Raw genomic sequence first — 15,813 nt, forward strand, 5'->3', positions numbered from 1 at the left:
GACAAAACATCAGACAGCTATTTGTTAAAAAAAAAAAAAAGAAAATCTCTTCTTGATTTCCACAGGTTTGAGAATACAAAGATTCTAGATTCAATATGACATGATGTAACCAAAAAAAATTTGGCAATTTTAGTCTCAATTGTCATCTCATTTCCCATCTACCAGAAGCAATGAAGTTCTACTGATAGAAAAGTGGAGAAGTGGTATTATGCATGGTATTATTCATTATTATTCATGCCAGTGTAAAGTCTCACTGGACTTTAGTGGTAATGCAACTACCATAAATAATGCATGTGTCTTTGTTGCAGTAAACTGATAGGGCCAATGAAGGCTGAACTTCTGTGAAATAATATATTTACAATCAGTAGGTTTCTTATTCTACTTAATCCACTGCACAATTAGCAAGACACATTCTCTATTTTTCTTATACTGAATCAGGTGATGGTTAGTGGCAACAGCTAGACAGTAGTCTAGGTTATTGCCCAAGCCATAACTTAATGTGCATTATAGAGGAAATCAGAGGAAAGCCATCACTACAAATCAGTGCTACCTCAAATGTTCTGTTTCTTGTATTACTGAATGCAGTAATTTATTGTTCCTTGATGAAAGCAACTTTGCAGCCATAACTAAGCAATCAACCACACCCTATTGCTAGATAATCACATAGTACATTTTAAAAGATTTTTAAAAATTCTATGTTCACACTTCCTCTAAAACCTCTACCTGATTATTAATGGTCCTTATGTCTACAGAATTTAGTTAGTTCTTTCAAAATTTTAAGACATAATTTTAAGTCCTTTTGCACTACATTAGGTTCAAATACATTATGCACCTAATGGCTAATTCAAAAAGAAATGCAATGAATAGTTATAAATATGCATTAATTGTCTGCATTATAATAGAGAGAAACCCCATAAAGCAGAAAAAGCTGTAGCAACATGAAATAAATGTAAAACTGGGAAGTGAGTTTACCAAACTGAAAACACATACAAAAGAATTGTAACTCTATCAGCTCTCTATTAGATATGTGTATATATGTAAGTATGTATGTATGCATGTATTTTAAATATTTTAAAAATCTGTAAAATAGCTTTGTAGCTTTTCTATTAACTAACATTTCTATGCATTACTTATTAGATTAATGGAGCTTGTGTTTGTCATGATAATGTCTCTAATTCCTGTTGTTAGGATGTTTTCATTTTGCAAGTAAGAGATTGAATGCTTAATTAATTTTTATAATGGCTTTGATAAGATTTTGAAAATAATGTGTTAATCATTGTGTTAATCATTATACCCTTGGCAAAATGTCATTGGGAACATTTCCACTTAAAAACCAGAAATGTGAAATATTTCTTTGACATGTGAAGTAAATGTGACCTGTTTTTTCTTACTCTGCACTGACTTCAAAGAAAATTGTAAAGCCTTTATCCTGCCTTCCCTCCCATCTTGGGAGCAAGCGTGACTTCACAGAAAAAAAAAATTGGATTGGTAACACAGAGACTGGTCTCAACGTTTTCAAAAAGGTCCTCTACTATTATTTAGTGGTAGCTAGTCTTGTTCTAAAGAAAGTTTTCCTAGGTTTTATTTCTCTGCAATTGCTTTTGAGTTCTTGTGGTTACTCAGATTCGGTGCAAATCAATCATAATTTTGGATCTATTTGTTCAAAATTTTAGGATTTAAAATTTTTGGATGAAAGGATAATTCATAAACCAGAGATTATATACTTTTTTTTTTTTTATGCTTAGCAATGAGCTGAGGATATAAGCAACAGTTTTACAAATACAAGTACATCTTTACCCAGTTTAATATCTGCTTAAATTCTTGATTTAATATTCTCCATTATTATAAAGAGTGAGAATTAGAAAAGACCAGGCAAGGACTTACTCCTTATTCATGTCACTCTTGGTGTGAAAAACTTTAATACTATTGTAATTTATTTTGTGAACTGTCATCTTTCTTAGGAACCTATTGTTTAACAACTTAAGATTAAATATTGATTAAAAATTTTGAAGTCCTGTAAAAGTATTTTAAATAAATCCCTTAAAATGGCTAACAGGTTAAATGTAGTGTGATCATGTCAGCTTATGCTTCTCAAAGACATAATAGGAAGAGAAATGTTTTAAGTTTTTTCTGAAACATAACAACATTCTAATTTAGTTCAGGTTTTCAGAGAAATCTTTCCAAGCAAAGGGCAGTCAGGGAGAAAACAGAAGAATTCTGCTTTGAAGTTTAAGAGCTGGACAATTAAGTTTGGCAGCTGCAATAAACAAGGCGGGAGTTAGCTGTGTGGCTATGAACAAGAGAGATTGGATAAAACAGGATATACCAGGGAGGACAGCAAGTAGCCAAGAGTAATGTAGCAGGTGAAGAGAAATCAGTGGGCTAAGGCAAAAGAACTGACATAGTCAGCAATATTGTAGACTGAGAAATTGATTTTTTAATGCGCACTCTTAAATAAAATGATTTGAGAAAAAGGTATGAATACAAGGGCATCAGTCCAGAAGTTCACAAAAGAGAAGACATAGGTGTTCCAATTCTATGTAAATCACTATATACAGCTATAAATAGAATACTCATCAGTATAAAACTCTTAACAGGGATCTTTAATCACTGTGCTGTATCCCATGAGGGCATGAATTTCATCAGCGTACATGAGGAAAACTCTTTACGTAACTGCTTTTTCTTATATATATATAAATTATTATTATTATTATTATTATTATTATTATTATTATTATGGTTTTGTGAGAAATCTGTACCTAATTAAATACTTCAGATTTAAACATGTAATACCAGAATAAAAATACAGCACTTTTCAGACTATAAAATGCTTCTGCATTTTTTGTAATAGCAGTGCTGTAACTGACAAACAGGCTGTATCACAAAAGAAATTATTTACAGTACCTGTGCATATTAGAAAATGTTGGTCCAGACGGGTGTGCATCATCATTTAACACCTGAATGAAAATTTTATTATACCTAGTAACTTAAAGTAGATGGTAAAAGACCCAAACCACACACATTTATATTATTAGTGCATGAAACTGAGAAAGGTCAAATCTTGACTGGACAGCATTTGACACCACTATGTGGGAAAGAAACATCAGTGCGTGAACTACCCTGATGAAAGCTATAAGTACATGTCTCTGAACATTCAGTGGAAGTGTGAAATATTTAGTGGCAGAGATGATGCCTTCACAACAGAAGCTGTCAGACGAGCCCTTATATCCCATCTTGAAGCATCAATGGATAGATTTGGAGTAGTCCTAAAAGCCTCTTACAGTAAGACCTACTGAAAACATCTCTATTCACTGAAATCAAGTAATCATAAGTGAACAGACTTAGTAGCACAATTTGTATCTGTGATCCTTCCTAAAAGGGAACTTTGACATCCATATATATTTTCTTGTAGATCAACCAATTAAACCTGGTAATACCCACTTTCCACCATGACATATTCCATTTAGAAGTTCAAATATGTGTTTTACAACTCAGAGGTTGAAAATCATTGCTGCTAGGAGAAAATCTGGGTTTATATTTTAATTACTAAAAATGAACATTAATAGTTTCATGCCAGTTTTTCCAGGGTTGCTAAAGGAAAACTTAATTAGAAGATTAGTCTTTCTGAAACACTGTTTTAGTTCCCATTAATATCTGTAAAAGACAGTTCCTTCTTGAAGCCCACAAGAGTACTAGAATGTTGTTGACAATTCTGCCCCCACACCCCAGATACATGTTTGCTGCATTTCAAGAATGGGAATGTTACTCTTATGCAGCACAACTTCATTTGGCATCAAGAGCCAAACCATCTGGGAATGGTTTGAAAACCAGGTGGATAAAACAGGATAAAAAAAATCAGGGTGTTTCCTTGGCTTCTTGCTGAATGAGAGCTTCCAACTTCTGTTCTCTTTTTTAATTTGGGAAAACATGTACAGTATTTTCTAACAGAAATAGAAAAACTTTATTGACATAAAGTTTTATCATATGGCATAAATCAATGAGAAAAACAACAAAAAAGAACCTTTTGCTGTTCTACTTGATAGAGTTGTCATGGCAAGATTTGATTTATGGATCTATTTGATTTACAGTTGAGGTTGTCAGCTGCAGAATCTGGAGGACAGTGACTAAACTCTGCAATGGTGTATGCAAATATGACTGAAATTGAAGATTACTGCAAAAATTTCAGTTAAAAGGTATTATGGCTTTAAAGATGCTATCAAAACTTGTGTCAGTATTTCCTCATAATTTTTTTGTTTTCTGTTTTTTGGGGTTTTTTTGCCTTTCTGGTTCATCTGTTTGATTTATTCATACTTTTTTCCCTCTTCTCCTGTCAGAATCACTAAAATGTCATTACTCAAAGCTTCAAAAGATTTGCATCTGCAAAATAAGTAGCATTTGCATTTGCAGTGAAGAATACTTTTCTCAGCCAGACTTTTGTGGCTCAGCATCAATGAGTTTCTAATTAGGTAATGAGAGAAACAAATCTTGCCTTAAAAAAGAGCACATTTAAGGCTAGGCCCACTTCCAGGTGGCATTTTCTTGGTGGTCGAGCTTCTTTTCTGCTATTTTTTTTTCTTATATACATTTATAGAGTTAAGATCAATTTGTACTATTTTGAAATCTGTTTAATGATGATTTGAGGAAGAGTGATAATTTATTTGAATGGATGTTATTAAAATACGAAAGGAGAGAGAAACCTAGAAATTATGAAGATCCAAACCTCCAGAATTCTTTTAGCTTGGTATAGGCATTAATGGATATGAAAAATGACAGTATTTTACAGATTCTTTCTGATAAACATATTTATGACTATTTATCAGTCACCTCATAAGGTGCAAGTTTACCAGTTGCCATTTTAAAAAGGATACTCTTCTCCTTGAAACTGGAAGTTAACCATATATCCATAAAATAAAGCATGATTGAATAAGTATGTCTCATCATCTAACAGTATGTAAAAAATAGATTTTCCTCTTGGAAACCTCCAGGGGGGAATTTTAAAAAGAATATTCCCACAAATTATATTCTGGTTGCTGGCATGGGCTTTAAAATATCAGAACATATAATTGGATTTAAAAGTAAAAGCTACATTCCTAACTACACTGGAAGGTATAGAAGAGGAAATTGATTCCACACTTGCAGTCCTTTCTTGCCAGTTTTCCCACCTAGCTGACCCTTGGAAATTATGCTTTCTTATTCTTCTTGAGTTTCCATTAATGATCTTGCTTCCACATTCTCTTGGCAAATGAGGACACTATAGATGTATTCCTATTGCTTAACTAGCTCAACTGTTTCTTATCTTTTTGAAACTTTTGAAATGGAACTTCATGAATATCTGATTCTTTTGCTTCATATGACAGACCTACAGCAAGAGCCATCAGCTTTCTTCTCATCCTTAAATACCTAATAATAACCTCAAAACCTATGCAAGGCTACATCCTTCAGCTGCCAACACTGAGTGTCTGTGTATTGTGAGAGAAGCTTATTGAGTAGGAGGGTGCTTTATTCCCTCCATTTGTCCACTCCATTGTTCGCTTCCTGAGTTGTTCTAGACACTTTAAAAGTGAGTCACTGTCTTCTAAAGAGCAGAAGGGCTCCTGGCAATTTTTTTCAATGTGATTTTTTTTTTTAATGAAATGGGAAGTTGTCTAGAACACGTGCTCACTGCTCCTATATTAAAAGTCTATAAAAGCAGGTATCCTGACCCATTTTGAAAAGTGGTGATGCAGAAGCTTTGAAGTGTTAGAGAAGCTTTGAAGTGTTACAGTGTTCAGCCAAAACAACAGTATATTCTTCCGCTAAAAAGACTTAGAATATCTTCTTTTTTCAATCTGTTCAAAACTGTGAAGTAGAAAATAGACATTCTTTAAAATAACTGTGTTGGCTTTGTCCAAGCTGTATAGCAAAGATATTTCAGTGACTAAGAGCAGTACTGACATAATGAATTAAAGACAGGAGATCATCCTTTGTGTGGACAGTAATGAAGACTCATCTATTTAGAAATCTAAAGCTTCTTTAACATCCTCAAGCTATCTGACATAGAAAATCAGTAAAACATGTATTATCAGATGGTGAAAAATGTTAACTTAGTTTTGGTGGATCAGACTGAATTTTTCACCAAAATCACAGGCAAAATAATTTTAAAAGTTTCAACAGAATGGTAATTAATGATTTTGGTATGCAAAATAAAAAGTCAACTGACTCCAACTAAGCTGAAGAGCTTTCAGTGTGTCTGTGAGGGAAAAAAATCAAATCAAAACAAAAATATTGCAGTCGTAAAGATTCAACCAGAAAGAACAAAACATGGGAGAGAAGAGTGTGTTGGAATTTAGTATATTCACAATCTACTTTGCAACCATGAAACCAAAATTGCTTTGACTATGTATTCTACACAAAGCTTTGTTTATTCAAACTACATAAAATTGTCACAATAGCATATTAAAATCACCAGAGCAAGCAAAATTACAAAGAACTGATGAATTTCATTATCATACAAATATTATTTGGAAGAAAAAAGGGCAGGCTTTCCTCATTGAGGCTAATGGTTCTCTCTAATAGTAGCATAATGGGATTGATAAGCTGATATAGCCACTGCCAACAGAGACTTGCTGTATAGCTCAGACTCTATCTGATTCAATAGGCATGTAACAGAATGTGTTGATGTAAGATTAATCATATTTATATATAATTAACTCTTTGTGGAAAATACAACATACCAGAGCTGACAGTTCCATATCACCAGATTCACCAGTAGCAAGGCTTAAGATGTATTCCTGGCAGATACAGCACACAGATACAGCATGCATAAATAAAGATGCAAAAATTTATGTATTTAACTGGCCACAGGTATCACAGGCAGATGCACGAGATACTCATGGAAACCCAGAAAGCACCAATTTACTCATCCTCCTTCCCGGGCTGGTTGAGAAGGGTGGAGCTCCATTAGTGAGAATATATAAGTGTGCACGTAAAATATGTATGTACACACATATTATATACATATGTATACTGTTCTGTACTTGTCCATCCACATATGAGCTGGATAGGATTCCTCAGGTCCCATAGCCAGCTCACAGATGGTTCATACATTAAGTTTATAGCCCAAAGCCTCATGAGAACACTACAGTCTGCTAAGTGACATGGATAAACAGTGATTCAATATACAGCAAATAGTAAAAAAATATTGAAATTATTGCTGGAGACAAATGAGATAATGCTTTCTGACAACAAAAAATAATTAGTTCAAACCAATTGTTCAGATTTTTTCTTCATGTTCCTTATCCTCTTTTTAGAATACTGAATAATGACACACCTAAGACTGCAAATTTAGAAGAAATTTCCCTGGACAGTCATTCTGTCTGCATTCATATTCCCATTATTTTGATCTGTGTTCATTACAGTTTCATGCAAACTTTACTTGTAGTGCTGTTGCAGCATGTCAATGCCTTCTGACAGCATCTATTCCACAGCTGCTATATCTTATATATAAACTGTTCTCAGTACACAGACATCCATTTTGTTAAGCTGAAGAACAGCAAAACTCCAATTTGCCCAAAAACCTCGAATGCAGATTGTGTGTTTCATAGTCAAGGCACAGTGTTTGCATTGCTTCAAGGGGAAAGGCTTGCAGTTGGAGATTGATCACTTTTACAGTGTCTGCTCGCTCTCGATATGTAGATAGAAGAGCATGGGGTGTACATCTTCCAGATATTGCAGCTCTGTAGGCTGGCATGTAGGTAAGATGGAAACCTGTATCCAGAATCCCACTCTCAGTCCTTTTTCACCATTTCTTGACCAGAGAAAAAAATGCTGTAGAGCTGTGTGTCTCTCTAATCTTCTTATAATATCAGTGCAGCATCAGGATAATGGATTGGGGACTCAGCAAGTTTAGACTGAAGAAAGAACTAAAGTGACTGGTGCTCTCTCCCTTCTCAGATGTTTCCTGACAAGATATGTGGGATCTTAAATCCTGTGACACACTTTCAGGCAATCAACCAGCCAAACCTTTCTGCTTTAGCCTCTATTCAGGTCCTACCTCTTTATTTCTTTTCTTGGCACAGTTCATGCAAATCACCATTTAGCTCTTGAAATCATAACTTGGACTCCTTCTACGTAAACTCCTTCTTCCTGAAATAATCACAAAACTAACATGCTATGAAAATCAGAATGAGCAGGACCAATCATATGGACAAGTCCCTTTGTGCAGGAGATATGCATGGAACAGATTTTCCAGTAACTTGGTTTCATAAGGGATTGAATACTTGCAGTCAAGCTCTTCAACACTTGCATTTCTGTCTATTTGATAGAAGCCAGACCAATTATCATGTAATTCTGTATATAGCCTACATCAAGTCCCAAGCACTAGTGAATATTGGAGATTACCATGCTTTCATGCAAAGCTAAATTTTTCTTTATCTGTATGAAGATCATAACTCCCTTTCTGAATATGCCATGCTGATCAAGGATAATGAATACAAAGTAAAAAAACCCCACCTGCTTAAGGAAGGAAAGGGAAATATTGCTACCTGATAATTAATCTTTTAGAGATGACTAACAAAAGATAGTTGACTCTACTGCTGTATAAATACAACATTACTATCTGTTATAAGAGAAATAATAGGATAAGGGAAACTGAGTGTAAAGCACACAGAAACTTCTACTTTTCCTTCACTATATGTCATTGTAGTTACTATGGTTTAATAGACCCTTTGCAACACAAAGTGTAAGGTAGATGAAAATTTTGGGAAGTTCAATGAATATATAGGAGTTACTCTTTAAATTTTAATTTCTTTTTAATTCTTTTTAACTCCAGGACTTTAAAAGCTGTCAATAGAGATTCTGAGTATAGACAAAAGACAGAGTAGAAAAACTATATGGTAGTTTTTCCACATAATGTTCTCTGACCAAATGTCAGGAAAAGAAAATTTAAAAAATAGAAAGCCGGGTATCTCATAATGAGTGTATGATTATATAAAAATAGTTAAATTAAATTCTCATTAAATTTAATGTTGTAAGGGAGCTGCCCCTATAAGGTAAAGATGAGTTCAGTCCCCCTAGGCACCATCTAAGGAGATGTTTGCAACAGCTCAGAATTTTTAATTTTGTAAATTTGGACTGTCTCCAAGACAAAGGAATTTTCTGCATTTTTCACGTGATTTTTGCATGTCTAGCCACAAAATACAGTACATTTTTCCATAGGACAAAGTAAGTATCCTACCTGTTCATGCCTCAACTCAAGTCATATTGAGATGATTATAGACTGCTACAAAAATGAGGCAAAATGTATGCTTGTATGCACAGGAGCATCAGCATTATAAAATAGTGTGTGTTTTCAATTAGAATGCTTCCTGTTAGTGGAAGTAACATCATTGGTCTGCTCTGCTAAGCAGATAAGGGGATTTGCCACTAATCCACCAGTCTCTACCCTGCTTGTCTAGTAACTCACTTGTAACCATAAAATACTTCACCTGAGCCTGCTGGGATAATGCACTGGCCAAAAAGCAAAAAGAAGTATGTTCTGCAGGATGCATTCCATACATCTGACTGATATAGCATCCCTTCTGTTGAAAGTTACCCTTAGATTTCCCTCAGAAACCTTTATCTAGATGGAAAATATCTGACTTAGAAACTAAGGAAAATGTCTGTAATGCCTAGTGTACAGCTGAATGCTGGGGAGGAAAAGTGAGCTAGATCATTCTGACAGCATGATAAATGCATTAAGCAGCATATCTTCAAACTCTTCATAGTGATGAAAAATGCTATAAGGATTCTACTGAAGAAGGTAAAAATATTAAGGACTTTCTCCCCTTCATCTTTTGATTAAAAATTTATTCAAAAGACTGCATGCACCACATTTTTGGAAGCTCCTAGCTCTCCTCAAGACTTACAGTATCAGTACCTTAAGGTAATTTTAAGGAACAAAAATGAGTTGTGCTAATCATCAGAACTGTATTTTATTCAAAATCAGCAGATACTAATCAGGATTTGGATTTGCTTAACAGGTGAGTCTCATTAACATAGCATGTGGGAACAATTTCATCTACCAATATTTTCTGCATCAGGAATTTAGCTATAAAGGCCATTTTAGGTTTTTAATTATTTATGTATAGCATACAGACAATCTACATGTTGTTGCTGCAGCCCAAATTATAAGAGTGCACTTTCTATTGTGTTATGGCTTTCCTTCTTCTAAAACTTTTGCCTTTCAATATATATAAGGAAATAACAGCATCAAGAACTTATTTTGAAATGTTAGTATTATGTGTTTCCAGTGTGTCTGGCTCTATAAAGAGTTGAAATACAGCATATAAGAAAGGGAACCTTTTGTTTGTTTTTAATGCAGAGTAGTTTGGTATGGCCTGAGAACTGAACTTGGAGCCTTTCTAACAAGGTGATTCAAGGAAATATTAATAGATGGCTACAGTAAATTTAAAGGTCTAATAATTTAATTATATGTTTATTTGTGTTTTGAACTATATAAGATAAAATGTAGCTGGGAAGAGAACTGAGACTGTTTCCCTTTTACCTGTTTTGAAACATGAATGGTTTTATTTGTTGGCTCATCTTTTGATATAGATACCAGTTAACATGCATTTACAAAAAGAAGTAGTGGTTTGGTTTTACACTCTCTAGAAAAAGTGTACATGCCATCTTTTCACTCCTTAAAAATGTGGAGGGTCTGAATGGTACCACACAGACACTCTGGAAAAAGAACAAAACCACAGAACTATACAAGTGCTTTAGTGGTAGAGATTAAAGCACAAGAAAAGTTCTTCTTGAAGATGTGAATCAAGGGCAAATAAGGCAGGATAAATGTGCATCTTATTTTCATAAATCCTTATTGAAACGAGAAAGAATTGCAAGAAGCTGGAAATAAAAAATGGAACTTTAAAACCAGATACTTTGGTAGTGCCAACTGCTTCCTCCTTGTTAAAGTTTGTGGCATTCTTAGATGTTGGTGTTGATGAGCATTGTCTATTCAGGCTAGAAAACTTTGACAACTGAAACTGGATTAAGCTGATTAGTATACAATATAAGATAAAGTTATTTTAGAATAATAAATGTCAAATTTGTGGTAAACAAGTTTATTTGGTAACTATGGTTTGTTTCATCTATCAAGGTCAGCCTGTGTGACCATATTTGCTGCAAATAATTTAAAGGAGGAAGTATCTAGTTAAATTAAAAGTCACAAGTGGAGTAAGTGAAATCAGGTGAAAATTTGTTCCACATAAACTTCTACTCTGGAAATGAAAATAAGAGTAGTTTTCTTGTATGGATAGTTGTTGTTTGAGTTCATAATCAGAGTTATTAAAGGTCTTTATCTTTTGTTCACCATCCTATTCTACAATTAAACAAAAATTCTTACAAGTTGGTGGGACCTCTGGTTCTGTGACAGAGTTGTGACACCAACACATGTGCATACAGGTGAGTATATAAATATTTGGCAGAACACTCCTGAAAGAGTAGATTATCTTTGCAGTGAAAATAACCAACATTTTTACGACCTGATAATATCTATGTCTGTGTTAGCTGTACCCCACACAAAACCAGCACAATTTATTCTGAAAATTGTTTTTTTATATGTAGTTTGTATCTTTTTTTGTATATATATAATATCCTTCATAATTATATATGCAATATTTAAATATTCATAACTTAATGAACTAGATATTGCATGTTATATGAATATTTTGGATACTATATGGATGTAATGTATATACAATACATATGAAAGTACAGGTAATGTGCATATATCTATATAAAATACACACACGGTATCTTGATTGAAACATATATTTTAGAGTATGTTGGTATTCTCTAAATTTGGATGCCTCAAGATTGTTTCATCCAATTAGAATAATTGTAATATTGTAATAATTGCATTATTGTAATAATAATTGTAATAATCTGTGAGCAGCAAATTTGATTTGGAGCCAAGAGTGTTTTAGAAATATAATTGTAAATAAATGGTCAGCAGGATTGGTAATTTTATAAAACTGATTTAATTTTGGTCTCACCTGCAATTGCATTTGGATTTTCTGAAGATTCTGTGTGTCCAAATCTTTTGACTAGCTCTATGGGAATAATTTTAAAATACCTGACATAACACACCAATATGAAAATGTCTTCTCCTTTCTTTACCAAATAATTAGTTCTTTAAATGCAAATTAACTGATTGCTGTTTCTGTAGCTATGCATGTCTTGAATTTCTGGAAAACCTTGCTTTACTAAATGCTGTGCAAGGTGGTCTCAGTGTGAATGTTATTTAATTGTTAATTTTTTTTTTTTAGTTATCAGAGATGCAAATTTATTACCAAAGAATTAAGTCAGAAATAATATGAAGAAGGGCAGGATTTTGTATGCATTGTTACACATTATGTGCCTAACACTGTTCTATAAATCTTTCTGTCACAGTGACCTTCACACTCTGTCATATGAAAGGAATTATTCCACTTAAGGTAATGGAATTTCATGGAATTTCTTTTGGAGTTCTCTCCAGAATTTTGCATTCAGAACACTTCTCCAAACTTCTTGATTCTGAGTCATAATATTTTGAATATTTGCGTAAATCTTTGAAGTTACCCTTTAAGTCTCCCTTTCAGTTATGTCGATGTTTGACAGTGCTGGTAATCTTGTGATCACTTAGGAACTGTAGCATTAGCTGCTTATAAACCATTTTTACTCAAGCACCTTATGTGAGATGGTGCCCCTTGCATTAAATGTTCCTGGGGAAAGATTCACCAAAAATGGTTCAGTTATTTCTTTCTTCTGCAATCTGGATAATTTACAGAAATAATTTCAATTTTCAAGGCACTGTGAAGCTCCAAGAGATTACATCTTGGGTCTAGGATTTGAAATAAAAAAAACATATTTTATGAGCTTATTATTTAAAAGATGAGTTCTAAGACTGAAAGAAATATTTTATTTTATGGACCAAGTAGGGTTTGAGAAGAAAACATGCAGAACTTCAAGCAGTGTTAAAATTATTTTACACCTACATATTATGCTGAGAAAAAGCCTTCTGTGCATCATCATTTGTTTTCTGTGCTTCACAGCCTGTTTGCCTAGTTGGTCCTCGAAATTTTGTATGCTTAGAGCTGTGCAGATAAAATCATTGCTTAGCCTTTTATAGAGTCCTCTGAAATACAGATCCTTCACATGGCTTTTAACCTAATCTCTTATGTCTCTTATGCCTTAAAGATATTTTGGCAGCAAATGCTGAAATAAAATATTACTTAAATTATTTTCTTTTAGAAGATAGTACCTGATAGACCTGTGTCTTCCCTGCCTTTGAACTCATCTAGAAAATTAATATCATCATGTTACATTATCTCAGAAAAGCAGTCAATTGGGAGTGAAGTTTTGGGGTTTTTTTGGGTTTTCTGTTTGTTTATTTGTTTGGTTTTTGAACTTGATTTAACAATATAGAGAGTAAAAAGATCTTAGGCTTGAATACTAAAAAAAAGAGAAAAATCAGTAAAGTTGCTATTAACTAAGCACTAGCCTTTTGATGTACAGGACTACTGTGGTCATGGAATTAAGTTTGCATCCTAATACTTATGCAAAAAGGAATTAGATCAAGACACTACTCTGAGTAGTTAATTTAAAAACTGGTTTCTCTAAAGTACTATTGCATGGAAGGATATTATATCATAACTGTACAGAAATGGATAAATATGTGCACTTGGACTGAGCTTCTTTTTTACTTATACTCATCACTGCTTGCTTGACATAACTATGTGTGAAACAGGAGGAATATCATCTAGACAGCTAAAATTACTACAGTAGACAGCTTACCTGCAATTGACTAATGTAGCTTCAAAAATTGTGTATTTGAATTCTTGAGAAATGGAAAGGATAATTTTTGTTTGAAATCTTTCTCAGCATTATATTTTTGAATATGCAAATATATTTGTACTTCATTGAGTATTAAAAAATACAAACATTTGCTAAAGTTATGATGAGCATTAAAAAAATTCTTTAATAAAGGTACTCTGCTTTTTAAACAGCTAAGGACAAAATGTATTAAGTGAAAACATCCTTAGCAATAAGATGAATTACACTTTGCTTTCAGCTGCAATTAATCTTCTTTTAACCAATATGAATTATGGAACTTCTTTTAATGATATTCTTTAAGTAAGTCTTTCTTAACTGTATGGATATAGTAACTTAACTGTGTAATGGATATTGTAATCCCAATATATATTGAATTAACTAGATAAGAAAAATGTATAGATATTACTTGTTTCACATTGGTTTTATGTTCCATTTTTGTTAATGCGTTGTCAAAACCCCTAAAAATGAATATACAAAATGACCAGATGTGATAGGGCCATGATCAACATGTTCTAGTGAAAGGCATTTGTGTCCATTGCTGGACTGATGGAAATGGATGATCTTTAGGGTCTCCAATCCAAACAATGATATGACTCTATAATTCTATTTATATGAGATTCTCCTCATTAAGCTATAAGAAGTAATTGTCCAAAACTTTAGGTAAAGTCATTGAGTGCTAGTGCGCATTTGACTCCCTTTTGAAAAAGGCAAAATAATCTAGGTCTTTTAAATGTGGATATGAGTGTCCTTTAAAGTACAACTCTATTATAAAATTGAAGCACCTCACCTTAAAACACAGTTCACTATAATGAACTGTGTATCTTCTGCAAAACTTATTATAAAATGAAGTCCTTGAGGATATTTATTTGATTTAAAAAGCTTAGTGCAAGTAAGGACTTCAATCTTTTCTCCATCTGTTCTCAAGACCTAAGACTTCGGCTAACTCATCTAATCCTACTTTCATGGATCTTCATATTCTAAATTATTTTCTTCTTTGATATCACAAAGAGAAATGTTGACTTTAAAGTTTATTGCTATTCATATCTGAAGTCTGAGTTCCAGAAATAGAACTTATTAAAATTCTAATAAATTATACTAAAAGAACATAAGAGGTGGTATATTACCATCATGGATTCCTGATTGCATGACCCTGACTCTAGGTTTAGCTATTCTTCAGGCAGCCATGGCACCCAAAGTGTCTTTGACAATACAGAAGGTGACAGGATGGAGGCCATGAAAGTCTCATACTTTTTTTTTGACAGTGGGATACAAGAATTTCCAGAGCTTGGAGGGGGTTCTACTTTATTTTTTCAGTGCCTTTGCTTTAGAAAATGGGAATGTTTTTGGCCAGCGTAGTTTTATCAGCATATGCACTATAACCACCAATATTTTAAGGAAATAAATTATTATTTTTAGATGAGAAAAAAATATGCAAAAAGAAATCTTCTCCACCTGCCAATGGAGTTCAGCAAGGAGCAAGCCTGTCCTGTTTGGCACAGCTATATCAACTCACTGTGGATATAACTAGTCGTGCCAATACCATCAGTTATCTCTAATGAGCCAAGCCAATCCTGATCTCGTAAAACTTAAACTTGCTTTGTTCTTTCATTTATTCTATAAAAACTTTAAAAATTAATCATCCAATTCTGTCTTTATGCAGATTCTAATATACAATTGGTAATTGTGGGCTTAATGACTAATTTTATCTCTTTCCTTAAGAAAACTTAGTTCTCTTGGGCTTGCAATAAGAAAAAATAGTTCTGCTACAGTAATCTTTTGTTTAAATCTTCTAATACTGCTTCTAGAGGCAATTCAGACAGTTTCCACTTTCCTTTCTTTTTGACTTCCCCACACAAACTTCTCAGAAAAATTAGCATATTAGTAAATTACATACTTGGCAAAACAGGACTTATGTTAATTTGACTTTTGTCAATCTTCTCTATAGACTTATGACAGTCAGGAAAATTTTCTCTCTTTGCT

This window comes from Erithacus rubecula, assembly GCF_903797595.1.
Source record: "Erithacus rubecula genome assembly, chromosome: 3".
In the NCBI taxonomy this organism is placed as follows: Eukaryota; Metazoa; Chordata; class Aves; order Passeriformes; family Muscicapidae; genus Erithacus; species Erithacus rubecula.